The following is a 12,231-nucleotide window of genomic DNA, read 5'->3' as shown; positions in this document are numbered from 1 at the left end:
GGGTAATTCTGAGTTGATCGCAGAAGCAAGTTTGTTAGCAATTGGGCAAAACCAAGTGCCCTGCAGGGGGGGGGGGGGGGGGGGCAGATATAACATCTGCAGACAGAGTTAGATTTCGTGGGTTATTTTGTTGATGTGCAGGGTAAATACTAGTTTGAATACACCCAACCCAAATCTAACTCTCTCTGCACATGTTACATCTGCCCCCCCCCCCCCCGCAGTGCACATGGTTTTGCCCAACTGCTAACAAATTTGCTGCTGCGATCAACTCAGAATTAGGCCCCTTGTACATGTGTCCCAATGGCTACTGCTAAGGTAGGCATATTGGAATAGCAGAAGATCCATGCAATTCCCATAGCAGTGATGTGCGGTGGGATGAGGCAGAGCCTTTCCTATCATACTTACGTTTAAACCAGAGTTTTGACTGAATAAAGTATATGAAAAATACTAATAATTTGTTTGAAATACATTCTTTGCATTATTCTAATAATTTTAATAGCCCAAACTCTGGAGTAAAAAGTCTATGGCAGATGAGGCAGTGCCTCGCCTGCTTATCTTTTCTGCACATCGCTGATCAAAACTCACCAAATTTCCAGGAGTTTATACTGCAGCACCTGTGTATAATGCCCAGATGTACCCTTTGGCTCATATATTGCATGGAATTCTGGCTCTGGGGTTAGCCAGTGCCTCGTGAGCCATTTAGCTTAACGCACGTCCCTGTCCCATAGGTGCTCCTTAGCGGTGACTGGGGGTGGCTAACGGCAGCAGGCATATTAGCAGAATATCAGTGCCAGGGACTGCAGCAAAATAAGCAGTTCCACTGGCACAAGCAGCCTTAATGCAATGGACATTTTGAGCTATATTGTGCGATGGTGCTGCCATTGTTCCATCAATGGTGCTTTGCTCTGCACACAAACAGATACAAGTCGCGGTCAGTGGGCAACTCAAGAGGACGCCCATCGGCTACTACTGCAAAAGTGTCAAGCTCTGAATTAGCCCTATTATAAGTAAAACTATTATCATTATTGTTTTGTGTATGTGAGACTTCAATGGCTAGATTGCAGCAATAATAATAAAACAATCAGCACACATTTTTTTAAATTGCTTTTAAACTGCCCTACTGCTATTTTGCCATTTACGTATGTATTGTTTAACTTTAATACTGTATATGTAATTGTAGGTGCTAATTTAAAATGATTTTCTATCATGTAAAAAAAATTTCCCTTTATCATTTTAACATACACTTAAGCGTTATGTCTTTGTAATTTTATAGCACACATATAACTACTGTAAATGTAACATTATACAAATTATAAGTCATTGGTGGCTCTATGGAACTTCAGTAGGTGATTAGACATAGGTAATTAGTTTTCAGTCTTTTGTAAAATCATTAAAATGTATAATCCTAACCAATGCAGTTTCATGGGAACACTGCCATCTACTGGTCACTTTGCCGAATTCCAACATCTAGGTAGTGGGTGAGCACATTTATAATATTCACATACTGTACATACACACATATATATATATATATATATATATATATATATATATATATATATATATATGAGAGATTGTTTTTTGTTTTTAAGTTAGCAGTTTAAACCACTATTAAGTGTCCCTGGTGTATCTGTTCTTTAACGTAAATTTTCTGTAGGATGCTAATATTTCAAGTAAATAAAAAGAAAAACACTAGCCGCTTGTGAAACCAGGTCTGACTTTGTTCCTTGGTAATGGTTGGTATTGTATATGTTTGAAAGCTTGTGCCAGACATGTACCCATGGCACATTCAGCCTGAACTACACTTAGACACTTGCGGAATGTACTGTAGTTACCATGTGGGCACCTGTGGGCTGCCTGTTCAATCATTGTGAAGACATACACCTAGTAGCGGCAATGATCTTCCCAACATTCAAAATCACTGAGTGTGATTCTTTAGTCATATTAGTGCCCTCTATTCCTCAGGAGATGTTTTGTGAATGTAGCTACGGATAAATGTATCCCTAATACATGCAGAACACCATTTGTAATAATCAGCCTAAATACATAAGACGAGCAAGCTTCAACTTTTACTTTCATTTACATTGTGTTCCAAAGAGCATGAATACCTATCATATGTGGTGACATCATGCCTACCCCCTACTATACAAAGCTGTGATTGGCAGCATTGTAAAGTGGGGTATATGGCCATGATTCAACAAAAAAAGTGTCACCAAGCCCCCGGAATCACCACTTCTGGAGTCTACGGAACATTCTAAGAGAGAAGGCAAGTATGACACGTATGTATAACTTCTAGTCTTGAAAAATTCTACACTGAGTTGAAAGCTCATAAAATGTACTTGACATTCCCTTATTGAATAATAATTAAAACATCTATTGATAGGGGAGGGAGTGACATCATCATATCAGATACCTGAAGCTTGACCTAGCCTCTGACAGACAAAATCTACAGCTTACTGACTGAACACTTGTTAGTAACTCCACCTAATAAAAAAAAATAGCTTTTTATCTCGCTATATATATATATATATATATACTGCTCAAAAAAATAAAGGGAACACTAAAATAACACATCCTAGATCTGAATGAATGAAATATTCTTATTAAATACTTTGTTCTTAACATAGTTGAATGTGCTGACAACAAAATCACACAAAAATTATCAATGGAAATCAAATTTATTAACTCATGGAGGTCTGGATTTGGAGTCACACAAAATTAAAGCGGAAAAACACACTACAGGCTGATCCAACTTTGATGTAATGTCCTTAAAACAAGTCAAAATGAGGCTCAGTAGGGTGTGTGGCCTCCACGTGCCTGTATGACCTCCCTACAATGCCTGGGCATGCTCCTGATGAGGTGGCAGATGGTCTCCTGAGGGATCTCCTCCCAGACCTGGACTAAAGCATCCGCCAACTCCTGGACAGTCTGTGGTGCAACGTGGCGTTGGTGGATGGAGCGAGACATGATGTCCCAGATGTGCTCAATTGGATTCAGGTCTGGGGAACGGGCGGGCCAGTCCATAGCATCAATGCCTTCATCATATATATATATATATATATATATATATATATATATATATGTTTCCAAATAGACAGCACTCCAAGTAAATACAACACAAGTGGTGCCTTCCGTTAGGGTCCTGTGCAGGGAACTCCAACTATAGCATACATACGGCGGCACTCCAATAAATCACGCTGACACCGGCAAGTGCCGATGTCAGCGTGATTTATTGGAGTGCCGCCGTATGATGGATATATATATATATATATATATATATATATAAAAATAGTAGGATTTTGGTTACCTACCGGTAAATCCTTTTCTCATAGTCCGTAGAGGATGCTGGGGTCCACATTAGTACCATGGGGTATAGACGGGTCCACCAGGAGCCATTGGTACTTTAAGAGTTTGAGAGTGTGGGCTGGCCCCTCCTACCAGACTCAGTCTAGAAACTGTGCCCGAGGAGACGGACATCTTCGAGAGAAGGATTATTCACAGATAGTGGTAAGATTCATACCAGCTCACACATACAAGGCACGTCAAGCCAACAAAGCTTGAACACTCGGCAACTGCTGCAACATTACTTACCAAGTAACAATACAGTACCCAACAAAAACGAAGTTGTACTGAACCAAACAACGTTTGCAGGAAAACGAAGCGCTGGGCGGGCGCCCAGCATCCTCCACGGACTACGAGAAAAGGATTTAACAGTAGGTAACCAAAATCCTATTTTCTCTTACGTCCTAGAGGATGCTGGGGTCCACATTAGTACCATGGGGATGTACCAAAGCTCCCAGAACGGGAGGGAGAGTGCGGAGGCTCCTGTAGAACTGATTGACTGAACTTCAGATCATCAGAGGCCATAGTATCGAACTTGTAAAACTTTGCAAACATGTTCGTCCCAGACCAAGTTGCAGCTCGGCAAAGTTGCACTGCCGAGACACCCCGGGCAGCTGCCCAGGAAGACCCCACCTTACGAGTAGAGTGGAACTTGACAGATTTTGGACACGGCAGTCCTGCCGTAGAATAAGCGTGCTGGATAGGGAACCTAATCCAGCGAGAAATAGTCTGCTTAAAAGCAGGACACCCAATTTTCTTGGTATCATATAGGACAAACAGAATCCGACTTCTCTTCACATATATCATCAGAGCCCTTACAACATCCAAGGACTTTGATGTAATTGAGGAGTCAGTAGCCACTGGTACCACAATAAGTTGGTTGATATGAAATGCCGACACAACCTTCGGAAAAAACTGCTGACATGTCCGGAGCTCAGCTCGATCTTCGTGGAAGATCAAGTAAGGGCTTTTACAGGATAAAGCCCCCAACTCGGACATGCGTCTAGCAAAAGCTAAGGCCAACAACGTGACCGCCTTCCATGTAAGAAATTTGACCTTAACCTCCTGTAGAGGCTCAAACCAATCCGACTGGAGGAACTGCAACACCACGTTAAGGTCCCAAGGCGCAGTAGGCAGTACAAAGGAAGGTTGGATGTGCAGAACTCCTTTCAAAAAAGTCTGAACCTCAGGGAGGGCAGCCAATTGTTTCTGAAAGAAAAGGGACAGGGCCGAAATCTGAACCTTCACAGATCCTAACCTCAGGCCCATATCCACACCTGCTTGCAGGAAGAGGAGAAACCATGGAGTTGAAACTCCACCGTAGGAAACTTCTCGGATTCACACCAAGAGACATATTTCTTCCAAATACGATGGTAATGTTTAGACGTTACCCCTTTCCTAGCCTGTATCAGGGTAGGAATGACCTTCTTCGGAATGCTCTTCCGAGCAAGTATCAGGCGCTCAACTTCCATGCCGTCAAACGTAGCCGCGGTAAGTCTTGATAGGCGAATGGCCCCTGTTGCAGCAGTTCCACCCGAAGAGGAAGAGGCCTGAGATCTTCTTGCAGTAGATTCAGAAGGTCCGCATACCAATCCCTTCTTGGCCACTCTGGGGCAATGAGGATCACTTGAACCCTTGTTCTCCTTATGAGCTTTAGGATTCTTGGGATGAGTGGGAGTGGTGGAAACACGTACACTGACTGGAACACCCACGGAGACACCAGGGCGTCCACTGCCACTGCCTGTGGGTCTCTCGACCTGGAACATTAACGCCAAAGCTTCTTGTTGAGATGAGAGGACATCAAATCTATTTGGGGTAATCCCCAAAGACGTGTTATTTCCTTGAACACCTCCGGATGGAGACCCCACTCCCCTGGATGGGGATCGTGTCTGCTGAGGAAGTCTGCTTCCCAGTTGTCTATTTCCGGAATGAAGATGGCTGATAGCGCCAACGCGTGCTTCTCTCTCCAGAGGAGTATTCTTGTCACATCTAACATTGCCACTCTGCTCTTCGTTTCGCCTTGTCAGTTTATGTAAGCCACTTTTGTTACGTTGTCCGACTGCACTTGAATGGCCCAATTTCTTAGAAGAGGGGCCGCCTGAAGAAGACCGTTGTAGACGGCTCTTAGTTCCAGGATGTTGATGGGCAGGCCAGCTTCCAGGCTTGACCACCGTCCTTGGAAGGTTACTCCTTGAGTGACTGCTCCCCAGCCCCGAAGGCTCGCGTCCGTGGTTAGAAGGACCCAGTCCTGAATCCCGAACCTGCGACCCTCCAGAAGGTGAGGCAATTGGAGCTACCAGAGGAGTGAAATCCTGGCCTTTGGCGACAGACGAATTCTCTGGTGCATGTGGAGATGAGATCCTGACCACTTGTCAAGGAGATCCAGTTGGAAGGTCCGAGCGTGGAAACTCCCGTACTGGAGAGCCTCATAAGAGGCCACCATCTTTCCCAATAGGCAAATGCATTGATGAACCGACACCCGGGCTGGCTTCAGGACATCCCGGACCATAGCTTGTATCACCAACGCCTTTTCCTGCGGAAGAAACAATTTCTGCACTTCAGTATCCAGGATCATTCCCAGAAAGGACAACCTCTGGGTTGGTTCCAAATGTGACTTTGGAAGGTTCAGAATCCAACTATGACTCCTGAGGAGGAGTGTTGTGAGAACAATGGACTGCAGCAGCTTTTCCTTGGACGATGCCTTTATCAGCAGATCGTCCAGATATGGAATGATGTTCACACCCTGTTTGCGGAGAACCATCATTTCTGCCATCACCTTGTTAAACACCCTTGGTGCTGTGGAGAGGCCGAATGGCAGGGCCTAGAACTGGAAATGACAGTCCAGCAATGCAAAACGGAGATAAGCCTGATGCGGCAGCCAGATCGGAATGTGGAGGTACGCGTCCTTGATATCCAGTGATACCAGGAATTCCCCCTCTTCCAGACCTGATATCACCGCCCTGAGAGGCTCCATCTTGAACTTGAACTCCTTTAGAAAGGGGTTCAATGATTTTAGGTTCAGAATGGGCATGTCCAAACCATCCGGTTTCGGTACCACGAACAGGTTTGAATAGTAACCTTTGTTCTGCATGTGAGGTGGTACTGGCACAATGACCTGTGTCTCCACCAGTTTTTGGACAGCGTCTTGTAGTACAGTGCTGTCTGCCAACAGAGTTGGTAAGCCTGATTTGAATAAACGATGAGGGAGACTTTGAAATTCCAGCCTGTATCCCTGGGATACAATATCTATCACCCAGGGATCCAGGCCGGACGATACCAAGACCTGACTGAAGTGTCCGAGTCTTGCTCCCACTGGCCCCACCTCCAGGTCGCGCGGTCCACAGTCATGCGGAGGACTTTGGCGTACCTGAAGCAGGCTTTTGTTCCTGGGAACATGCAGCTGCAGGTTTCTTGGACTTAGCTCGACCTCCCCTAAAGAAGGAATTGGACGTTTTGGCCCTTCTAGGCCGAAAGAACTGCGTTGCAGATGAAGAGAAGGATTTCTTCGGAGCAGGTGCTGCTGAGGGAAGACACGGAGACTTACCCGCTGTGTAGTGGATATCCACGTGTCTGGAGTTTCCCCAAAGAGAGCCTGACCTGTATAGGGTAGGGACTCCACACTTTTTCTGGATTCCGCGTCGGACAACCACTGGCGCAGCCACAGTCCCCGACGAGCTGAAACAGACATGGAAGATATTCCCACAGCCATGGAACCCAGGTCTTACATGGATTCTACCATAAAACCTGCTAAATCATATATATTGCGTAAATATAATGCAACATCATCCCTATCCATCGTATCCAAATCCTCAAGTAAGGTAGCCGACCACTTTACTACTGCCTTTGCAATCCATGCGGTAGCAATAGTGGGACATAATATGGCCCCTGAAGCAGTGTACATTGATTTAAGCGTGTTATCAATTTTTCTATCAGCCGGCTCCTTTAAAGCGGTAGATCCTGGAACAGGCAAAACCACCTTCTTTGAGAGTTTGGACACAGATGCGTCAACAATCGTCGGGTTTTCCCATTTTTTCCTATCCTCCACAGAGAAAGGAAACGCCACCTGGACCCTTTTAGGGACCTGGAATTTTTTCTCAGGGTTTACCCATGCTTTTTCAAATACAGCATTCAATTCCTTTGACGCAGGGAAGGTTAGCGAGGCTTTTTTATTTTCAGTGAAAAAAGCCTCCTCAACCTGCTTAGGTGTGGTATCATTAACATTCAACACATCCCTGATTGTCTCTATCAACAATTGCACCCCCTTTGCAAGAGATGCGGACCCCCGCAACACATCCCCATCACAGTCTGTGGTATCAGAATCAGTATCCGTGTTGTCTTGTGCGACATGCCCAAGCGCACGTTTGTGGGGTTATATAGAGGGGCGTCCTGCGGTACCAGAAAAAGGCCATACTGCCACAGAGCTCTGTAATACCTGGGTTGCAGATTCATTACTTGCAACCCTGTCAGAAATCAAAGATTTGATAGAGGAAAACCTCTCTGGTTCCCTTGCTAGTATCTGTGCTAAACCAGTGCTATCCTGATTACATGGAATGGGATCATCCTCTGCAGTATATGACACAGTGTCCCTGAACATAGCCTGAACATAGCTAAGAGACCACCAAACACTCCACACACACACAGGTGAGGGCAGAGTCGTGTGTCCCGTCCCCCCCCCCCAAGAATGGCAAGAGAAAGACAGAGATTGGAGCCAACCCACACACAGCGCTTTTAGCAAAGGGAGACCCCTTGTCAGCGCTGACTGTGCACCTTAATAGGACACACAGTCTTATTACAGCCTCCCCTCCCTTCTACAATCCCCTGGTACCATGTACAGATAGCTGGAGTTGCTGTGGAGGGACCTGTTCTTCCTCTTAGCGCTGTGCAGGCAGGAATATTGCGCTGAAACTCTGCTGGGTCTGCTCTGAGAAGCTCCACCCCCTTAATGGCGCTGTCTTCCCGCTCTTCATGGATTATACTGGCATGAGGAATTAGTGTTGGCTGAGGTCCAAGGACCCCGACAGGCTTCTGGACCAGTGTAGGGGGTAAGCGCTGGCCCAGGGTGCCCCTCACAGCGCTGCACCATGTACCGCTGAGCCTTCCCAGGAGTGCAGTTAATACTGCACTCCCTCTCCGCTGCCTACATCTTCACACCGGCCCCCCGCTTGCTAGGGGGGTCGGTGTCTCACTCACCACTTCTTCAGCTCTGTAAGGGGTTGGCAGCATGCCGCGGAGCGGTCCCCTGTGCCTCAGAGAGCCACCAGAAGACATTCTGCCTGGACTACTGTGGGCTCTCAAGGGCAGAGATTTCCCGAGGGACACAGACACCTCACACTGCAAAACTCGTATGCTACTCTTGCAGGGCTGGAAGATACAACTAATAGAGGCACTAAAGAACAGGAGGATATGGGGACTTCTACCAACTATAGGAACAGGAAATGGAACAGGAAAATTGCATCTCCAAAAAGGACTGCACTTCTCTTGGGAGATTCCATTATTAGAGGAATACATCTGGGAAATGCAAATGAAGTAGAGAAAGAAGTAAGGTGCTTACCTGGAGCCACAGCTCCAAGGGATAAAGAGTGCATGCTAAGAATTGTAAAGGCTGCAAGAAAAGATGGGGAGGTGGATGTCATTGTCCACCTAGGGACAAATGACCTGGCAAATGCTGAACTCATGGCCGTAAAAGATGCATTTAGGAAGTTAGGGACTGCTCTGAAGCAGGTGGCAACCACTGTAACTTTTTCAGAAGTATTGCCAGTACACAGAGAGGAAGACAGAACTCATTGCATCAGAAACTTCAATGTTTGGCTAAGGACATGGTGCAATGAGGAGAGATTTGGATTTATAGGCCACAGTCACACCATCTGGCAAGATAGTAGCTTATACAAAAGTGACGGCCTGCACCCATCTTCAAGGGGAACAAGAATACTAACTGAACAGTTTGGATGCTTCATCAAGAACTATTTAAACTAACAAAGGGGGGCAGTGAACCAAACAGGAATAAAGAAATCTGCTCCCCCAACACAGAGGTATTGTTTCTGCAGGCAAAGGGAATAGAAAGCATATCCACAGCAACAGAAGATAATTCACATCAAAACCAAATAAACATAGGCAGAGATAAGAACATAGCTAGCAACAGGAAAAGCACAAACAAGACTCTAAAAGCTATGTGTGCAAATGCTAGGAGCTTAGGAAATAAAATCCCAGAACTAACTGCAATAATGACAAGGGATGATCTAGACATTGTGGCAATTAGAGTGTCATGGTACAATGAAAATCATGACTGGGACATATCTATACCGGGATATACTTTATTTAGGAAGGACAGAATTGGAAAAATCGGAGGAGGGGTAGCAATGTATGTAAAAAATACCATAAATACTACATTAATACAAAGTATTGAAGAAAAAACTGAGGCCCTTTGGGTGACCATAGAAACAGGGGAAAAGTTGATTATTCGTATTGGCGTGATATACAGGCCACCAGGTCAGGAAGAGGAACTCGACAAGAACCTATTGCAGGACATAACTAAAATGGCATTAAAAGGAGAGGTAATAATCATGGGAGACTTTAATCTTCCTGATGTAAACTGGGAGGTGTCTGTTGCTAGTTCCACTAGAAGTAGGAACATTTTAAATTCCCTTCAGGGAGCATCCCTCCACCAATTGGTGAGGGAGCCCACTCGGAAAGACGCAATATTAGACTTAATACTTACAAATGGAGACAGATTATCGGACGTAAAAGTGGGTAAAAACCTGGGATCCAGTGATCATCAAGCAGTATGGTTCAGCATTAAGACAGAGACTGACTCGTCCCATACAAAAACAAAGGTGTTGGATTTTAGGAAGGCTGATTTTGTAGGGATGGGAAAATGTGTAAGCGATTCTTTGGCAGAGTGGAGGAACTTGGAAGCAGTGCAGGAGAGGTGGGAAACATTAAAATGTGCAATATTGAAGGCAACAGACCTTTGTATCAAAACTGTTAGGAAAAACACAAGGAAAAGAAAGCCAGTGTGGTTTGCAAAAGAATTAGCAAATATTGTGAGAGCAAAAAAGATGGCTTTTAGGAAATATAAGCAGACACAAAAATAGGATTTTGGTACTTACCAGGTAAATCCTTTTCTTTGAATCCATAGGGGGCACTGGAGTACTCTTGGGATATGGACGGGCTTCCGTAGGAACAGCACTGAATATTTAAATTTAGAACACTCCACCCCTCCATATCCCAGAGTACCTCAGTGTACTACCTCAGTGTTTTTTACTGAGCCGAACAGGAACTATAGAGAGGTTGACAATGGAGAATTCCTATAACATAACGGACAACAACAAAGTTGACACATAACGTTACTGACAACTAAACAGTTGACACCATAACCGATAGACCTTTATAATTTGGACCAATCGGTGAAAATGTGTTACCATAAGCTCCTCTGAGCTTAATACAACCCAGGTAAAACTGCTCTGGGTGGGCGTCCAGTGCCCCCTATGGATTCAAAGAAAAGGATTTACCTGGTAAGTACCAAAATCCTATTTTCTTTATCATCCACTAGGGGTCACTGGAGTACTCTTGGGGCGTACCAAAGCTTCCCCCGTGGGCGGGAGAGCTGTTTGGCACCTGTAACAGTAGGTGGCCAAAGCTAGATGCTGATGCCGCAAACGTATCAAACTTGTAAAAGCGCACAAACGTGTGCACTGAAGACCATGTAGCCGCACGGCAAAGCTGCGTCGTAGAAGCTCCTCGACCAGCTTCCCATGAAGTTCCCACAGAACGTGTGGAATGAGCGGTTACTGATGTAGGTGGTTGTAACCTAGCATGAAGGTAAGCCTGACGTACGGTTAGTTTTATCCATCTGGATAAGGTTTGTTTAGACGCTGGCCAACCCATCTTGGCAGCATCATAGAGAACAAACAACGTATCCGTCTTACGAACTGAAGACGTTCGGGATACATAAACGCGTAATGCGCATACCACATCCAGAGTTCCAGAATGTGCTGTCAACACAGGAACTACTATTGGTTGATTGATGTGAAAAGATGACACTACCTTTGGTAAGAAAGCGGGATTCGTCCGAAGTTCCGCTCTGTCATCATGAAACACCAAATACGGTGACTTGCATGACAAGGCACCCAAATCCGAAACACGCATTGCCGAAGCTAAGGCTAGAAGAAAAATTGTTTTCCAAGTGAGAAACTTTATATCCACTTGCTGTAAGGGTTTAAAATATGAAGACTGTAAGAACTCTAAAACCAGATTCAAGTCCCATGGCGCTGTAGGTGGAATGAATGGAGGCTGTACTCTGAGGACACCTTGGAGAAAAGTGCGTATAGACGGCAATAGAGCCAATCGTCTTTAAAAGTAAATTGACAAAGCAGATACCTGCACCTTTAGTGTAGATAAACGCAGTCCTTCATCTAACCCTGTTTGTAGAAACAACAAAAGGCGGTATAACTTGAAAGATGATGTCGGAAACTTCTGCGCCTCACACCAACCTATATAGGCACGCCATATTCTGTAATAATGAGCTGCCGTAACCAGTTTCCTAGCTCGTAACATGGTTGGTATAACCGAATCTGGAATGCCCTCTCTTCTTAAGAGGGCAGTCTCAACAGCCACCCCGTCAAACGCAGACGCGCTAAATCGGGGTAAAGGAACGGACCCTGTTGTAACAGGTCTGGACGTAGTGGGAGCGGCCAAGGATCGTCTGCGAGTAGTCCTCGGAGATCCGAGAACCAACCTCTCCGAGGCCAATGAGGCGCCACTAGTATGACTGTGACAGACTCTCTTTTGATCCGTTTTAGCACCAGAGGGAGCAACGGAAACGGTGGAAACAGATACACAAGACTGTACGGCCACGCGACAGTGAGAGCGTCCACCGCCACTGCCTTTGGA

This window comes from Pseudophryne corroboree, chromosome 1, assembly GCF_028390025.1.
Source record: "Pseudophryne corroboree isolate aPseCor3 chromosome 1, aPseCor3.hap2, whole genome shotgun sequence".
In the NCBI taxonomy this organism is placed as follows: domain Eukaryota; kingdom Metazoa; phylum Chordata; class Amphibia; order Anura; family Myobatrachidae; genus Pseudophryne; species Pseudophryne corroboree.
Note: the sequence above shows the minus strand (reverse complement) of the source record.